The sequence below is a fragment of the Schistocerca cancellata genome, chromosome 6 (assembly GCF_023864275.1).
Source record: "Schistocerca cancellata isolate TAMUIC-IGC-003103 chromosome 6, iqSchCanc2.1, whole genome shotgun sequence".
Taxonomy (NCBI): domain Eukaryota; kingdom Metazoa; phylum Arthropoda; class Insecta; order Orthoptera; family Acrididae; genus Schistocerca; species Schistocerca cancellata.
The window spans coordinates 58,476,060-58,494,105 of NC_064631.1; positions in this window are offsets into that span (position 1 = coordinate 58,476,060).

Sequence of the window (18,046 nt, forward strand, 5' to 3'; positions counted from 1 at the left end):
CAAGTGTCCCCACAGAAAGAAGTCACAGAGGTTCATGTCTGGCGAATAGGGAGGCTAATCCACGCCGCCTCCTGTATGTTTCGGATAGCCCAAAGCAATCACACGATCATCGAAATATTCATTCAGGAAATTAAAGACGTCGGCCGTGCGATGTGGCCGGGCACCATCTTGCATAAACCACGAGGTGCTCGCAGTGTCGTCTAAGGCAGTTTGTACCGCCACAAATTCACGAAGAATGTCCAGATAGCGTGATGCAGTAATCGTTTCGGATCTGAAAAATGGGCCAATGATTCCTTTGGAAGAAATGGCGGCCCAGACCAGTACTTTTTGAGGATGCAGGGACGATGGGACTGCAACATGGGGCTTTCCGGTTCCCCATATGCGCCAGTTCTGTTTATTGACGAAGCCGTCCAGGTAAAAATAAGCTTCGTCAGTAAACCAAATGCTGCCCACATGCATATCGCCGTCATCAATCCTGTGCACTATATCGTTAGCGAATGTCTCTCGTGCAGCAATGGTAGCGGCGCTGTGGGGTTGCCGCGTTTGAATTTTGTATTGATAGAGGTGTAAACTCTGGCGCATGAGACGACACGTGGACGTTGGCGTCATTTGGACCGCAGCTACAACACGGCGAACGGAAACCCGAGGCCGCTGTCGGATCACCTGCTGCACTAGCTGCGCGTTGCCCTCTGTGGTTGCCATACGCGGTCGCCCTACCTTTCCAGCACGTTCATCTGTCACGTTCCCAGTCCGTTGAAATTTTTCAAACAGATCCTTTATTGTATCGCTTTTCGGTCCTTTGGTTACATTAAACCTCCGTTGAAAGCTTCGTCTTGTTGCAACAACACTGTGTTCTAGGCGGTGGAATTCCAACACCAGAAAAATCCTCTGTTCTAAGGAATAAACCATGTTGTCTACAGCACACTTGCACGTTGTGAACAGCACACGCTTACAGCAGAAAGACGACGTACAGAATGGCGCACCCACAGACTGCGTTGTCTTCTATATCTTTCACACCACTTGCAGCGCCATCTGTTGTTGAAAATTGTAACTACTGTAATTTCGAAAGTTTGTCCGCCTGAAAATGTACTGTTGTCCCAAGCATATTGCAACAAACCGTGTAGTTCTATCGCTGCTCGTTTAGTTTTTATTGCCGTTTCAAATATACCGGTCATTTTTGAAACACCCTGTACATTTCGCGTAAGGACTATGAAGATCAGGTCAGAGAGAGTAGGGCTCGTGCGGATGCGTACAGTGAGCAGCCAGGACGTTACGACCTCTGCCAACCGCGACGTACGATGACGCCTGGTGTCGTTGCGGGCACGTGACGCGGTAACAAAAGTATGTAAGCGGAGCAGACACGGACGGGATATGGGCTGCAAATGGGAAATCCGCTGAGATAAGCAACTTTGACAAACGGCAATTTATTATTACGCAGAGCCTGTGAACGTGTATGTCGAAGACGGCGAAGCTGATTGACTGTTCACTTGCGACTGTCTGAGCGTCTACGGAAAAGAGGCAAGACAGCGAAACTACCACTAGGTGCTAAATGGCTGGACGTCCGCGACTCTTCAAAGAACGTGGGGTTCGGTGGGTTGCCTGTTCTGTAAAGTAGGATAGATGGTGATCCGTGGCATCTCCGCCGAAAGAGCACAGTGCTGATGCACGCACAGGTGTTTCTGAGCACACCGTGCATCGTACACTGATGAAAATGCATCTCCGCTGCAGTCTGTAACCTCCCCCTCACTTATCGACCTTAATGACAGTGAAAAATTAAACCACGTGTACCTAATGAAAATTTGGGAAAAGCAATCGTCACCGAGGTTAATTTGTCGGTAAAGAGGGAGGAAAGGGTTACATCTAAATGCAAGGAAAAATGCTAATGAAACTGGTGGAAATTAATTTTGAAATAGGGGTAAAGTTAATAAAGAAAGTAAATGTGCGGCCGTTACGTTAACAATCAACTAGCGGTAATCAGATATTTGAGATTTGGGGGAAATTACGGTCGCCAGTCCTAAGGACAATTACTATAGTAACTGAAAAAGAAAGATTATTACACATATAATTAGCACTAGAAGCGTGGCAACTGAAGGTTGACCAGTGTAGTGTGAAAACTGAATTTTTGTCAGAAGTAATAAATTTCGCTACACTCTGACTTAATTTAGCAAAAGAATTAATAAAACCGGAAAATCGAAAGTTAATTTAGTGACTGAAGTTAATAGTGAGCTTTCTTTCTGAAGCACATCGAAATTCAGTAAATTACGGTTAGTCTTGGACTACCTCAACAATCATTTCGAAAGCTACTTGAATCTACACAATTTAGAAATAAGAGATTTAACTTTGAACTTGAATTAAATGATTCTGAACAATTAACAATCGTAAAATTTAGTACGTACCAAGCTGAGCTGCAGTCACAGGTAAGCTAAAATACGGTAACAAAACTCGCACTCTTAATTCGTGCTTGTGTAATCTAAATATTGTAGCCAGCTATGAATACTTTAACTGAACTTTGAAATTAAAGCAGTGAAATGCTATAATATTACTTTAATGCTGGCGTCTGAATTTGAACGACACTCGGGTTCATTCCGGAAAAGGAAGGGACCCTGCTTGGTAATGCAACTGGGACAATGAGCAACAAAGGTTCATGCTAAGTAGCTGTAATTTTGTGATGCAACAATTTTAAAAGTTTGAAAAGCTGAGGTCTGCCATACAGTTCTAAAACTTTACGTGCTTCCAGTCTTCCTTGCTGTTTGATTGAAGGTTTGAAGCCGTCGATCGAGGATGTGGCGGCAGTCACTCATTGTCGGCCGTCGCTGTTGCAGAAACTGGATGTTGGCGCGCCTTCTTCTCGACACGGTCACCAGACGAAACGGGCTCTTGATGTGCGCCAGATAATGCTTCCGGTCCGCGACACCATGTCAGAAACTATCATCGCAAGTCGAGCGCTATTACATGCTGCCAAACCCCGAAAGCGCGGCAACTCGCGGGAGCGTCACACAACACACCTCCTCCACTCGCTACCCCAGCCAGACTCCCCCTCTGCCCGCGCTCCACGCGCCAGAGTTAACACTACCAAAGATCCTACACACTTTGATTCTTCACACGACCTATCGATGTAATCGTTCGATAGCAGTTTTCCCTAGGCAAGACCCAGCGTAAAAATACAAATAATATTTACGAAACAAACCAATTATACATCGACATAAATGCATAAATATATATATATACAAATAGTAAAACAATTACAATATACGAAGACACAGAAATGTTATATATTCAGGTAACAAAAATAAGGAAAGCAAATTTATAGTACAGTAGATGGAAATAGGAGGATATGCATTTCCGGCGTTACAAGTCCACCCCTACGTGTTCACATGTTGACCCAAAGGGGTCGTCGATTACGCTTGCAGTGAGCACGGAGCCATCGGGATTCGATGGCCGATCAACAGAAACATGTAGGCTCTTCGGCCGAATGACATTTTTGCTACGCTAGTTCAATGGTCGTCTCGACAAACGCCACCATCGTGGTGAAGGGCGACTAGAAATGTGCAGCGCGCCACGGTCGAGGCCGAGGGCAGCAGTATTGAGCTATGGGAGGCATTCTCCTGCTCTTGCGTAGGACCTGTAGTAGTGTCCGAAGACACGCTGCCAGCTGCGAACCACGTGCAGTCCTTCATGCTTGATGTCTTCCCCGACGACGACGTCATCTTTCAACAGTATGGCTGCCCGTGACTCGGAGCCAGAACCGCGCTACGGTGGTTTGAGCAGCATTGTAGTGAACTCACGTTGATGTCTCTGCGAGTAGATTCGCCTGATTTAAATCCTATGGAACCCGAATTAGTCGCTATCGGGCGCCATCACCGCGTACATAAATCAGCGACCTGTTGTTCACGATAATAACATGACCTGTGCGTAGACACACAATGCGACATATTTACACAAACCTGCCAACAAACTATCGGCTCCCTGATACGCCGAATAGGTTATGTATTTCGTTCCGAGACAGATAGAAAAGCTATTAAGCAGGTGGTCATAACGTTTTGGCTCGTCATTGTGTAGGTAATCGATTTTGCCCAGCTCCATTTGCGAGTCGGACAGGAAGGGAAATGATTAGTAGTGATACAGAGTACCCTCTGCTACTGACCGTACGGCGGGTTGCGGAATACTCTGTAGATGCAGATGTAGATGTACAATTCTTTGGTCCGCTTCATGTTACCTGCTAATATGTTTCACACAAAACGAATAAGTTTTCCAGACGTAATCTTTGAGAAGTCTTAAGCTGCTCTGTGGTCTCGCATTTCTTCCTGACTTCCATACCACCGAAATAAACGACAAATGTAACAGCTGTATTTGTTGTGGGATGGCAGTGCCATAGAATTTGTTTAATGGCATCACATTCACCATCCACTGTACTATTTACTATGATTTCCACGGTTGTAATTTCCACCTTCGGTCATTTTATAGTGGTTAAAAGTAATGACAACACAGCAATAATCAACGTTAATGAAATGAACGTAGGCTTAAATCCATTTTATCTGTTTTATTGACAGTTGCTGTATTTTCAGCACATTTAATCACTTTAAAAAGACCAAAGGTCGAAATTACAGTCGTGGTAATTGTAACAAATAGTATCGTCCATGGCGAAAACAATGAAATTAAATAAAGGGACAGAGAGAAATTATTTCTTAACTATTAAGACAATCTTTTCCTTACTATTGCATAGAATAACCTACACGACTAGGGAAGAGTTGCCTAAATTTAATCATTTTTGAGATTTTGTTTACTATAGTCTAAACAGCCAGTTATAAAGATATTTAAACAATGCCATGCTCAACTGTGGGACGCTGTTCTCGGTATCTGATTTAAGGAACTAAAAATCTTGGAAAACTAAACATACTACATCTAATTTTCTAAACATCTGCAAATGATACAACTTAAGTATCTGGTTTCTTAATATGTGTAAGTGTGTGCATGAACTTTTAACATCCTTATAAACTATATCCCTGACCTGAAAGATATCTATCAGCCTAAGTTTAGGGAAATGTCCCATGTTTTAGTTCTCACAACACCATTTGCTGCCATCACGACACAACTTCTTCCCTCCTTTCCCCATCCCTGTCCACTCCGCAGGAGTGCAGGAGTCCACATTTTTTTACTTCATGCGTCTGGTCAATTCTTCCTTTCGCTGTTTCTAAAAAACCCACTGCACCATTCCTGTATTTTAGGAATGATTTTCTGTGGGGGTTTCCCCACAGAGTCTCGAAAATACTTCCTTTTCACACGTCGAGCTGTAGCTCCATTCTTATTCTCCTTTGCTTGGATTGAAATTTTCAGCCCACTTTTTGTCTGCCATTGCTTCTTTTGCACTGAAATTCTGGGGCAAACCGAGTCGTTGTGCAAAGTCTAACGCAAGTTTTCTTACGTCCGAAAAGCGTAAATCCAACATTATCTCTTGAAATGTAAGAACATATCATTGCAATTCGTTTTCAGTTTCGCTGGGAAACATTTCAGTATCCCCGTTGGCACTTTTGTTTTCATTTTCAGCATTCCTCTCCATAGTTAGCTTAGGAACATTTTATATTCGTTCACATACATTCAATCCGTAGATTAAAACTGAAGAAACTGCAAAAAGGTGGGAATTTAAGGAGATGGGACCTGGATAAACTGAAAGAACCAGAGGTTGTACAGAGTTTCAGGGAGAGCATAAGGGAACAATTGACAGGAATGGGGGAAAGAAATACTGTAGAAGAAGAATGCTTAGCTCTGAGGGATGAAGTACTGAAGGCAGCAAAGGATCAAGTAGGTAAAAAGAGGAGGGCTAGTAGAACTCCTTGGGTAACAGAAGAAATATTGAATTTAGTGGATGAAAGGAGAAAATATAAAAATGCAGTAAATGAAGCAGGCAAAAAGGAATACAAACGTCTCAAAAATGAGATCGACAGGAAGTGCAAAATGGCTAAGCAGGGATGGCTAGAGGACAAATGTAGGGATGTAGAGGCTTATCTCACTAGGGGTAAGATAGATACTGCCTACAGGAAAATTAAAGAGACCTTTAGAGATAAGAGAACCACTTGTATGAACATCAAGAGCTCAGACGGAAACCCAGTTCTAAGCAAAGAAGGGAAAGCAGAAAGGTGGAAGGAGTATATAGAGGGTCTATACAAGGGCGATGCACTTGAGGACAATATTATCGAAATGGAAGAGGATGTAGATGAAGATGAAATGGGAGATACGATACTGCGTGAAGAGTTTGACAGAGCACTGAAAGACCTGAGTCGAAACAAGGCCCCCGGAGTAGGCAACATTCCATTGGAACTACTGACGGCCTTGGGAGAGCCAGTCCTGACAAAACTCTACCATCTCGTGAGCAAGATGTATGAAACAGGCGAAATACCCTCAGACTTCAAGAAGAATATAATAATTACAATCCCAAAGAAAGCAGGTGTTGAAAGATGTGAAAATTATCGAACAATCAGTTTAACAAGCCACAGCTGCAAAATACTAACGCGAATTCTTTACAGACGAATGGAAAAACTAGTAGAAACTGATCTCGGGGAAGATCAGTTTGGATTCCGTAGAAATACTGGAACACGTGAAGCAATACTGACCTTACGACTTATCTTAGAAGAAAGATTAAGGAAAGGCAAACCTACGTTTCTAGCATTTGTAGACTTAGAGAAAGCTTTTGACAATGTTGACTGGAATACTCTCTTTCAAATTCTAAAGGTGGCAGGGGTAAAATACAGGGAGCGAAAGGCTATTTACAATTTGTACAAAAACCAGATGGCAGTTATAAGAGTCGAGGGACATGAAAGGGAAGCAGTGGTTGGGAAGGGAGTAAGAAAGGGTTGTAGCCTCTCCCCGATGTTATTCAATCTGTATATTGAGCAAGCAGTAAAGGAAACAAAAGAAAAATTCGGAGTAGGTATTAAAATCCAAGGAGAAGAAATAAAAACGTTGAGGTTCGCCGATGACATTGTAATTCTGTCAGAGACAGCAAAGGACTTGGAAGAGCAGTTGAACGGAATAGATGGTGTCTTGAAGGGAGGATATAAGATGAACATCAACAAAAGCAAAACGAGGATAATGGAATGTAGTCGAATTAAGTCGGGTGATGTTTAGGGTATTAGATTAGGAAATGAGACACTTAAAGTAGTAAAGGAGTTTTGCTATTTGGGGAGCAAAATAACTGATGATGGTCGAAGTAGAGAGGATATAAAATGTAGACTGGCAATGGCAAGGAAAGCGTTTCTGAAGAAGAGAAATTTGTTAAAAAAATGGTTCAAATGGCACTGAGCACTATGGGACTCAACATCTTAGGTCATAAGTCCCCTAGAACTTAGAACTACTTAAACCTAACTAACCTAAGGACATCACACACACCCATGCCCGAGGCAGGATTCGAACCTGTGACCGTAGCAGTCCCGCGGTTCCGGACTGCAGCGCCAGAACCGCATGGCCACCGCGGCCGGCGAAATTTGTTAACATCGTGTATAGATTTAAGTGTCAGGAAGTCATTTCTGAAAGTATTTGTACGGAGTGTAGCCATGTATGGAAGCGAAACATGAACGGTAAATAGTTTGAACAAGAAGAGAATAGAAGCTTTCGAAATGTGGTGCTACAGAAGAATGCTGAAGATTAGATGGGTAGATCACATAACTAATGAGGAAGTATTGAATAGGATTGGGGAGAAGAGAAGTTTGTAGCACAACTTGACCAGAAGAAGGGATCGGTTGGTAGGACATGTTCTGAGGCATCAAGGGATCACCAGTTTAATATTGGAGGGCAGCGTGGAAGGTAAAAATCGTAGGGGGAGACCAAGAGATGAATACACTAAGCAGATTCAGGAGGATGTAGGTTGCAGTAGGTACTGGGAGATGAAGAAGCTTGCACAGGATAGAGTAGCATGGAGAGCTGCATCAAACCAGTCTCAGGACTGAAGACCACAACAACAACAACATTCAATCCGTGATTGCCAGTTCAATATACTGTTACAACTACATGCAATTCTTCTATGCCTCACTTGCCATAACGCCTATCTGTTCCCGTACTATAATACACATTGATTATTCGATTAATAACTTAGCATAAAGAACGATGATAAGACTCACCACGTCATTTCTAAACATTATGTTGCACTAATAATGCTGAACACATTTTTAAAGCTCATTATACGCAAAAGTTTCATAAATTGTACCAGCGGAATGTAAGAAGCTTCTAGCGGTAGATTATAAGCAACGTCGCTATTTTCCTTTTGTCAATTTCCTACTAACGAACCACAACGAATACAGAGTCATGCATGTCTCTAAATTAAAACTGTTTCATGTACGTTAACCAAAAATAAAACATTATGTTCCCATTATCTTTAACGTTAATTCTCTTCGGCACGTGCACAAGAGAACGGTTACGGTCGATGAAAACCACAACAAAATGAACACTGCCTTCAGACGACATGTTCCGCCACACACAGCCGATAATATGGCACCAAGAAGCACGTATTTCACTCCGACATCACAAGATGTCGGACAGTGCTAGAAGTAGTATTCTGTAGTAGTGGTATGCATTGCGATCTCGTACTATAAAGGCACCTCTCTCCTACATATGTCAATTATTGACGACAAATTGCAGATTAGCACTTAATTTTTTTTCCTTTTAATAGAATTTTTTACTTCAAATTTGTGGAGAAAACTGTCACAATATGTGCAAAACGCTTCAGACATTTCTCTGCATTACACATGCTAGCGTAGCAAATTCCATAGTGGTATTTTTGTCGATAGATAGCTCTATACATCTGAATAGGAACCAAAATCACGAGCATATGTGTCCTCAATTAAATATCAACTGCATTCCACCAGAGATACATACTTAGCAACAGATGGTGGCGCAACAAGACATTCCTTAGGACATCAGTTGGATGGAATCAATACCACACCAGCGAGAAAAGCAAGACCTTCAGTTGACTTTTACAGTTGCAGTAAGAAACAAAATACTTAGATACGTCAAAAAATGAGAGAATGGTAACATGTAGGACTGCAGCTCAGCACGACTGAAACATAAAATGAAATGGACTGCAATGTCGCATCATAGTTTCGAAAAATAATATAGTACCAAATATATACCAAGCAATTGGATATTAATCGATACGATTCCCACGCCCGGGTTCCCGGGTTCGATTCCCGGCGGGGTCAGGGATTTTCTCTGCCTCGTGATGACTGGGTGTTGTGTGATGTCCTTAGGTTAGTTAGGTTTAAGTAGTTCTAAGTTCTAGGGGACTGATGACCTCAGATGTTAAGTCCCATAGTGCTCAGAGCCATTTGAACCATTAATCGATACGAGATAGGTAGTACTCTACTCTCGCTGAAAAACTGTAAGGTAATAGACATAATGTTACATCAAAATAAAGCACAAAATGCAATTATGCTAGAAGCTTATTTAACAGCTTTCAGTTGCAACAGGTTCCATGCCAATGATAATATTCTTAAAAGCTATTTATTTCGTCCACTGGTTGTTGGTATATATCCATTTTATTTTTGCTTTGTACACCACGACGTTTCCTCCTTGTAGCAATTTTCAGTATAATGTTGAACGCGTTAAACATATATGTTTTGCGATACAGCCTTATAATTTGATGAACTGTCCGTAACTGGTCGGGCTTGAGAGCTGTTGCCATGGCAATGGGTTTAGCACGAACAGCAGCAGACAGCCAAGCCTTTTACTAGTGTGGGCTACCTCTGAACTGTATGCAACACTACAAACGAATTGTTTGGCACGAGGTGCCGATGTAAACAGTTCAGCGCTCCCTCGGCTGTATACTGCTGTTAGTAGATATTTACAGCTTTCAAGCTCTGTCAACTATGTGCTGTTCAAGAAATTATATGGCTGTAACCAAAAATTTATCTCAACAAGATATTTAATATTTCAAACCGCGTTACATTTCCAAATCGTTTGCGCCTTTACAACTGAGCGCTTAATGACATTAAAATATAAAATCCGCCTCTTACAGGCTACTAACTGAACATACGGCGATAATAATAATAATAATGTTGCACATCAAGACTGTAAGAAAGAAAAAGGGTGTTAGATGTAGGAGTAGATATCTGAATGTTACTTCTTAGATCTACAACTTTGCTAGCGCTGTTTTTTTCTCGAAGGTCGAGACTTTATTGTGAAAAACTTACAAAAAATTTACGTTTGAAAGTATTGGCCACCGCGGATCACTACTTGCTCCCATCTTCCGGGTACATACGAGTCCCGCGCCGGAAGAACTGGGCATCTTTTGAGGAGATCCATGAATCGATCTACTTCTTCACTTGTTCATAAGGCCGGGAGTGCTGGTCAGCCAGGCCTTGTGCCACCGATCCAGAAGCGTGTTAGTCAGAGGGAGAAATGTCCGGTGACTAAGGCGAATGGGGCAGGACTTCGCATTTCAACCTTCCCAGGTATATTCCGACGGGTTTTGCGACAGTATGTCGAGAACAGTCATACTGAAAAATCATGGTTTCGTTTCTGTCTCTGTATTGTAGCCATTCTTCTACCAGTGTTCGGCTCAAAGGCGTCGAGTGCTTTCGATAATTGTCTCCTGTGATTGTTTCCGTCGGTTTCAGTCACCTCGAAAATCTTCTCTCTTCCACCGCCATGTCAGGCTTCGACGTCAAACGTCCTTAAAGCGCTGAAATCATTCTGTGCAAGTTCTGTCACTAACAGATACTTCAACAGAGATCTTGCCCAATATTTAACGAATCTCAACCGCAGATTCCTTTATGTTAATGCAGAAAATTGCAACTTTCAGCAAACGACGAGAAGTGAGCTCGTAATTTGAAATATTAAATGGATAATAGTTTTATAATGCAATCACAAATTGACAAATATTTTGGCGGAGTTATGTTTACAAATGCTTAAGATTACTTTATGACAGTTACGACTTATCACCTGCACTAACGATTGTCGCCACTGCCATCTACTGCAAACGGTGAAAGCAAAGCTGTAGACCTAATGGAATTGTTTACGAACGACGAAGAGAACCATAAGAACTCAGTTTGAAACGGCACAGGCAAGAAACAGACACAAAAGTATTCACAGCTTGAAACGTCCCCTTAGAACAATTTATACACGACTGTGCTTAAACTGACACACAATATTATTTAGCGCAACGCAATCTGACTATCAAAGATCCCTGCAAAAGAATGGCCCTGAGTAACATTAAACTATACCTTTCACAAATAACTTACGTCACAAAAATCTTCATTACTGGAACTACTGCAATACAGCGAGCGCCACTACTACCAGCTAAATAAAAGATTCAAACTACGGAAGTCACTAACTACTGATAGGGATAGTTAGCAAATGAAAGATTTTAATAGAGAACAAACACTGCATTTACCTTAATATCATCAAAAGTCATAATATATGTAATTTCAAAACTCCGCCATCTCTCTCCTCACATCCACCACTGCTGGCGGCTCACCTCTAACTGTGCAACGCTACGCACTGTTCACATCCAGCTGCCGCTGCCCAACACTACAATGGCAGACAACAATGCAAACTAGCCACAGACTGCACACAGCACAGCCAGTGATTTTCATACAGAGCGCTACGTAACGTTGCCTATAAGAAAATATAAACGGCCTACTTACAAGCTATACAGTTAGACTAGACCAATCTTATGCGCCGTGTTTGTCTCAAATGTTCAGATGTGTTCAAAATGGCTCTGAGCACTATGGGACTTAACATCTGTGGTCATCAGTCCCCTAGAACTTAGAACTACTTAAACCTAACTAACTTAAGGACATCACACACATCCATGCCCGAGGCAGGATTCGAACCTGCGACCGTAGCAGTCGCGCGGTTCCCGACAGCGCGCCTAGAACCGCTAGACCACCGCCGCCGGCTGTTCAGATGTGTGTGTGATCGTCTTACACACAAGTTAAACTAACTTATGCTAAGAACATGAGACACACGCATACCCGAGGGAGGGCTCGCACCTCCGGCAGGAGTGGCTGCGCAGCCCGTGGCAGGACGCCTCAAACCGCGCGGCCACTCCGCGCGACACCGACCTGTTTCACTTATGTGTTTATTTGAGGGATCGTTGAGTATTTCATTCTATGCCTGACTGTTACCTTAACCACCAAACGACAAAAAAGTCACAATACAAGCAGACGGAGCTAATCCAACAGAATTTTAATCAAGTTCGTTTGATAACGAAACACAATGTTGACGAAAAAGTAATTGACGCTGAACTGTTTCCAACTGTCAAGACAGGAAAACTTCATTCTTTAGTGCAACCAAACAATTATTTTGTCATTTTTTGCTTTCTGTACAGGTTTATACACCGAATTGAGCTTTTATTTTCACGTCTAAGAAAGTACGTATTAGCCTTCCAGAATCCGCACGTTTTAGCGTAAAAAGGACTATACACAGTTTACATACCTTATTCTTATAACATAGAAGAAGTATGTCCTCTACCTTCATCAGCAGGCACCCGATGTCCACCAGCTTGCAAAAATACGCCGGAGTATAGCAGCGAAGCCTCTTCTAAATGCGGCGAGAACAGCTCGGTTGACCAGTTCAGAAGAACGTTGCCCAGCAACGGACGAGAGCTGCGTAACAATGACAGCAGCTGGCTTGGAACACTGCAGCGTGGTGGGACGAAGTCAGAAAGAATAGTTGTAGGTAGGTGAGTATGAACGAGGTTTCATTTCAAGAGTTATTGATTGCAATAACATTTAGGGGGCCATTTTAAACTGCACTGGAAGATTTATTTATCGATTAGTTTCGGACGGCCTTTTCATTATTAAATCATCCAGGTACATAAGTCTTGCGTTACAACCAGACGAGCATGTAAGTTACTGGCCACAAAAAATATAAACGTGGCAATACACAACGTAGTGTCTACACATGAACATCGCTGCGCACTTCCTACAAACGGAGGACATTCCTTTGCGCCGGAGTTCCAGTGCAAGGGGGCAAGAGGTACCGCTGTGGGGTGGACGACCACTGGGGCTGGAGGCGTTCAGAGGATTTGTTTCACAAGCATTGGCGTGTAAAACGTACGATTTGGTCATATGTGGTAGCTGCACTGTTGAGAACACGTTCAAAGATTTTTAGACTAATTGCAGACGCAATTCCACATTAGAAATAATAAGTTCGTCGACTAACATAATACTATGGAAAGTTCACTGTCACTGTTTCCACACACAAAACACGTTTAGGAAACGCTCCACCCTAAGTTTCTTCATTTTCAGTAGCCACGTCTGTTTCACTTCCACTGGCAGTGTCAGCTGATTCAGTTTCATCTTCCATTGTGGAATCAGTACTGCTTGCGTCACTATGATTATCACTGTTAGAATCTGTTCCACGTTCCACATTTCCGATCGTCAGCAGCGCTCAGTCCAGCAAGCCTCCACGTGAAATACAGGGTGATTCAAAAAGAATACCACAACTTTAAAAATGTGTATTTAATGAAAGAAACATAATATAACCTTCTGTTATACATCATTACAAAGAGTATTTAAAAAGGTTTTTTTTTTTCACTCAAAAACAAGTTCAGAGATGTTCAATATCGCCCCCCCCCCCCAGACACTCGATCAATATCAACCCGATACTCCAACTCGTTCCACACTCTCTGTAGCATATCAGGCGTAACAGTTTGGATAGCTGCTGTTATTTCTCGTTTCAAATCGTCAATGGTGGCTGGGAGAGGTGGCCGAAACACCATATTCTTAACATACCCCCATAAGAAAAAATCGCAGGGGGTAAGATCAGGGCTTCTTGGAGGCCAGTCATGAAGTGCTCTGTCACGGGCTGCCTGGCGGCCGATCCATAGGTTTCATAACTAACCTTTTTCGTAGGACTCTCCATACAGTTGATTGTGGAATTTGCAGCTCTCTGCTAGCTCTGCGAGTCGATTTTCCTGGGCTGCGAACAAATGCTTGCTGGATGTGTGCTACATTTTCATCACTCGTTCTCGGCCGTCCAGAACTTTTCCCTTTGCACAAACACCCATTCTCTGTAAACTGTTTATACCAACGTTTAATACACCACCTATCAGGAGGTTTAACACCATACTTCGTTCGAAATGCACGCTGAACAACTGTCGTCGATTCACTTCTGCCGTACTCAATAACACAAAAAGCTTTCTGTTGAGCGGTCGCCATCTTAGCATCAACTGACGCCGATGCCTAGTCAACAGCGCCTCAAGCGAACAAATGTACAACCAAATGAAACTTTATAGCTCCCTTAATTCGCCGATAAATAGTGCTTAGCTCTGCCTTTTGTCGTTGCAGAGTTTTAAATTCCTAAAGTTGTGGTATTCTTTTTGAATCACCCTGTACACTGCTCTCCAATTTTACTTGCCTGCTCACAACGTCTCTTCCAGTCTTCTTCTGCTATGGGAGCAATTTGTTCATCTATAAGTGTTAATGACGTGTTCTTTCTGAATGGCATATTACGTTCAGAAACACCGTCCTTGACTCTTGCCCATATCTGCACTGTAGGATACAATTAGGGGTGGTATGGAGGAATTCGTACGTCAGTGTGACATGTTCAGTTAAAATATTGTCTGTTTTATAAGTGATGTACCCTGGTTTTATCAATAAATGCAAATAGGGCCCCAATACATTCTTATTTAAAGAAATTTCCTTTTCTGTTAACCAAGACGTCATTTCACTCCTCGTCGACTTTGATGTTGTAGCACAAGGCAGATGCTTACTGCGGTAGGGGGCGTTATATCTAGCATGGACAGTATGAGGAAATAGATTAGGTATCAATTTCTCCCTGAACCATTTTTCATAAGCTGAGGACTGTATGTCGCTGCGATAAGCCCCTGTTGTCTGGCCGGATTTAAACCTCATGTACACATTCAGTACAAAACCGTCCTGCCAGCCAGCCAGCATCAATGATGACATTTCTATTTCCTATCGAAACATGCCTTAACAGACAATGTAGTGGATTTTCCATCCTTCTTTACGATTCTATGTGACAGGTGTGAGCATTTAACTCGTCCATTTAGACAGTCAGTTTGGTATCCCACAACTGCCTGGATCGTCTTTAGACAGGTCTCCGCTGGTCACCGAGACTCTTCACTGAAGACAATTCTTCACCAATCAACGCCATTTCAGGCAGAAGACGTGTCTAGAGACGCCCATGACAGTAGTGGAATACCAACATGAGTGTCGCTCGCCATTTGGCCCGACAAGTAGGAGTGATTGTCTCGAGTGTCATTTCTTTTCTAAGAGGACTGCTTTGTTTCTAATTCACGGCACCCTTACGGCATAGCCGTTGGTTGACGATACTCTACATCCCATTTTGTTGTCCTTCATGGCAAGCCATCCGGGCCTTACATTTCAGCAAGATAATGCCCGCTGAACACGCCGAGAGTTTCTACAGCTTGCCTTCGTGCTTGTCAAATTCTGTCTTGGCCGACAAGGCCTCAAGATCTCTCCCCAATTGAGAAAGTCTGGAGCGTTGTGGGCATGACACTCCTACCATATGGTGATTCTGGTTACCCGGCGAGCCATTTGTACAGAATCTGGCACAATATCCACTAGGATGACATCCAACTACTCTGTCAATCAATGCCAAGTAGAATAAGTGCTTGCATAAGGACCACAGGTGGACCAACGGGTTACTCATATGCTCAATTTTTCTGAAATGGAGAACGTTTATTTGTCTGTACAAGTACAGGACGTCTACTACTGTATTTACGTTCCATTTAGATAATTCCTTCACAGTCGTCGTTTTTTTTTTTTGTATTAGAGTGTATAATTAAAGCAAGAAACTTGTTAGTAAATGCTCTTTTTAAGACATTTTACATTGTCCAATACCTTTAAGTTGGTAGCTTTGATCTTCGAAGTCTGATTCTGTGTGTGCACAATATCGCATTTAATTCTAAAAAATTCATTCACAGATTTTTTTATACGTAGGAACGGGTAAAAGTCAAGGCGTCAAAACGGCAGGATGGAAGTTGCAACTATTCATAGTTCAAATGTCTGTTTTGGCACTGCCAAAGCACGTCTTTGTCCAAGTGCGCTATCGTGATGAAGGTAGATTTTTTCCAATCCTGCCTCTTCTTCCGCAAAGGATGTGGCAACGAAGGTTACTGCTTTTATTCAGGGTGGGGTGAGGTTGGGTGAAGCGAGAAATGGTAGGCAGATGATGGGAATGGTGTCATTCGAAGGAGTTGTTCGGAAAGTTAGTTTACCAGTAGAAACAATGCATTCGCTGAAGGAGCAACGCGCCGTTGTCGTAGAGTCTCGCTTTTCTAACATCTGACGGATCATGGCAGAGCAGCGTACATCGCGTATGCACTTCAGAATTTTCGACCCAACTTCTGATTTTTTGTTTATTGTTATTTCGTCGTCGGCGCCTCATATGTGCTGGAGGTGGTCTCCCTGCGCTACAATATATCGCTCTTGAGCCAAATGCCTTTACAAAGTGTAAGTACGGACATTACAGCAAGGTTTATGGGTGGAGAATTTAAAAAATTTTTAAACATTATATAATGCTTATTATTCGATGATACTTACAAAATACAATGTTGTTTTCTTCCTTTCAAATAAAAGTAGAAATAAACAGTTCAACAGACAAGAATAGAAAGACAAAATAGATATTTAAAATAAGTTGAAAAAATGGTGATGTTGATTAAAAAGGAGCAACGCACTACCGTTTAAAAAGATGAAGGACCGGCGCTGGTGAAAAAAGTTGTGGGAAGATTAAACTTTGGTTGTTCTGTAGTGGGATAGAGTGCGCGAGTTAGTATATAAGCCGTTGAATGATACTGAAAATGGTCGGGTGGATAATGGGAACACGGAAATGAAGTATAGATTTGGTGGGTGGGTAGAGCCCTTACATCAGGAGCTGAAGTGGTGGAGAGAAATGGAGAGACAGGAGGGAGGGGGCAGCCCTGACATAGAAAGGAAGTTATAGTGGGAACCCACGTCCTGTTGCTGGCAGGCAGTCAGTTGTATCGTGGATCGAAACTCGCAGGGGAACTGGAAATGTGCAAAGAAGAGCAGTGGGAGTAACGGGGTACTAAACGCCTAAATACGCGTTGTAATGGTTGTGAGCGTATTCGGGAGAAAACTGTAGCAGAAGTACGGACCGATTTCGATGTGCCGAAACAGGCCGAGAAATATATTGTAAAACATTTTCATACACAGCAACGAAACCCTTGAGTATTGACATTTCACGCACAGTTCGTGTTTTGGAAATGATATCTCCTAGATGGCCAACGTTGTTACAATGACGGACAATCTGTGATGCAAATCGTTTAGGGCACGAACGAGCATATTTATAGGAATGTTTCTGATTTCCGCCTGAATGGTGTCTTTCAGTACCGCAATCGTGTGTAGGCTTCTAGCACGCACCCTTTGTTTAAGGGACCCACAAAAGAAATGGTTACAGATCAATAAGTGTGGAGGCCTTTAAGGCAACGAAATATCCCCATTCCTTGAAACGATGTGGTTAACAAACCCTCTGCCCACTGCACGTAAATGTTCATCCTCAAAAAAGAAAGCGTCGATTATGTCCACTGAGGAGTCGTCGCCCCTTGCTGTGACTTTCTGGCTGTGTGAGGGGCGTTGATGGAGCTACTGAGGACTATCGTCGCACCAGTAACGGCAGTTTTGTTTGGTGACACAACCGCTGCGATGAGAATGTGCCTTGCCATTCAGCCATAGCAAATTTAAGAACTTCGTTATCCCTACTTTTAGTAAACAGTTCAAAAGACGTATGTATTTGCTTTTCGTAACCATTTTCATTTAACTGATACACAACCTCTATCTCGTATATTTGTAACGTTAAATTGTTCCGTAAAATTCTGTACACACTACGGTTGAACAATCCAACTAGAACCACAATCTGTCCCACAGAACGCATTGGACTGTTACTTGGTTGGTTGGGGAGTGGACCAAACAGCAAGGTCATCGGTCCCATCGGGTTAGGGAAGGATGGGGAAGGAGGTGAGCCGTGTCCGTTCAAAGGAACCATCCCGGCATTTGTCTGAAGCGGTTTAGGGAAATCACAGAAAATCTAAAACAGGATGGCCGAA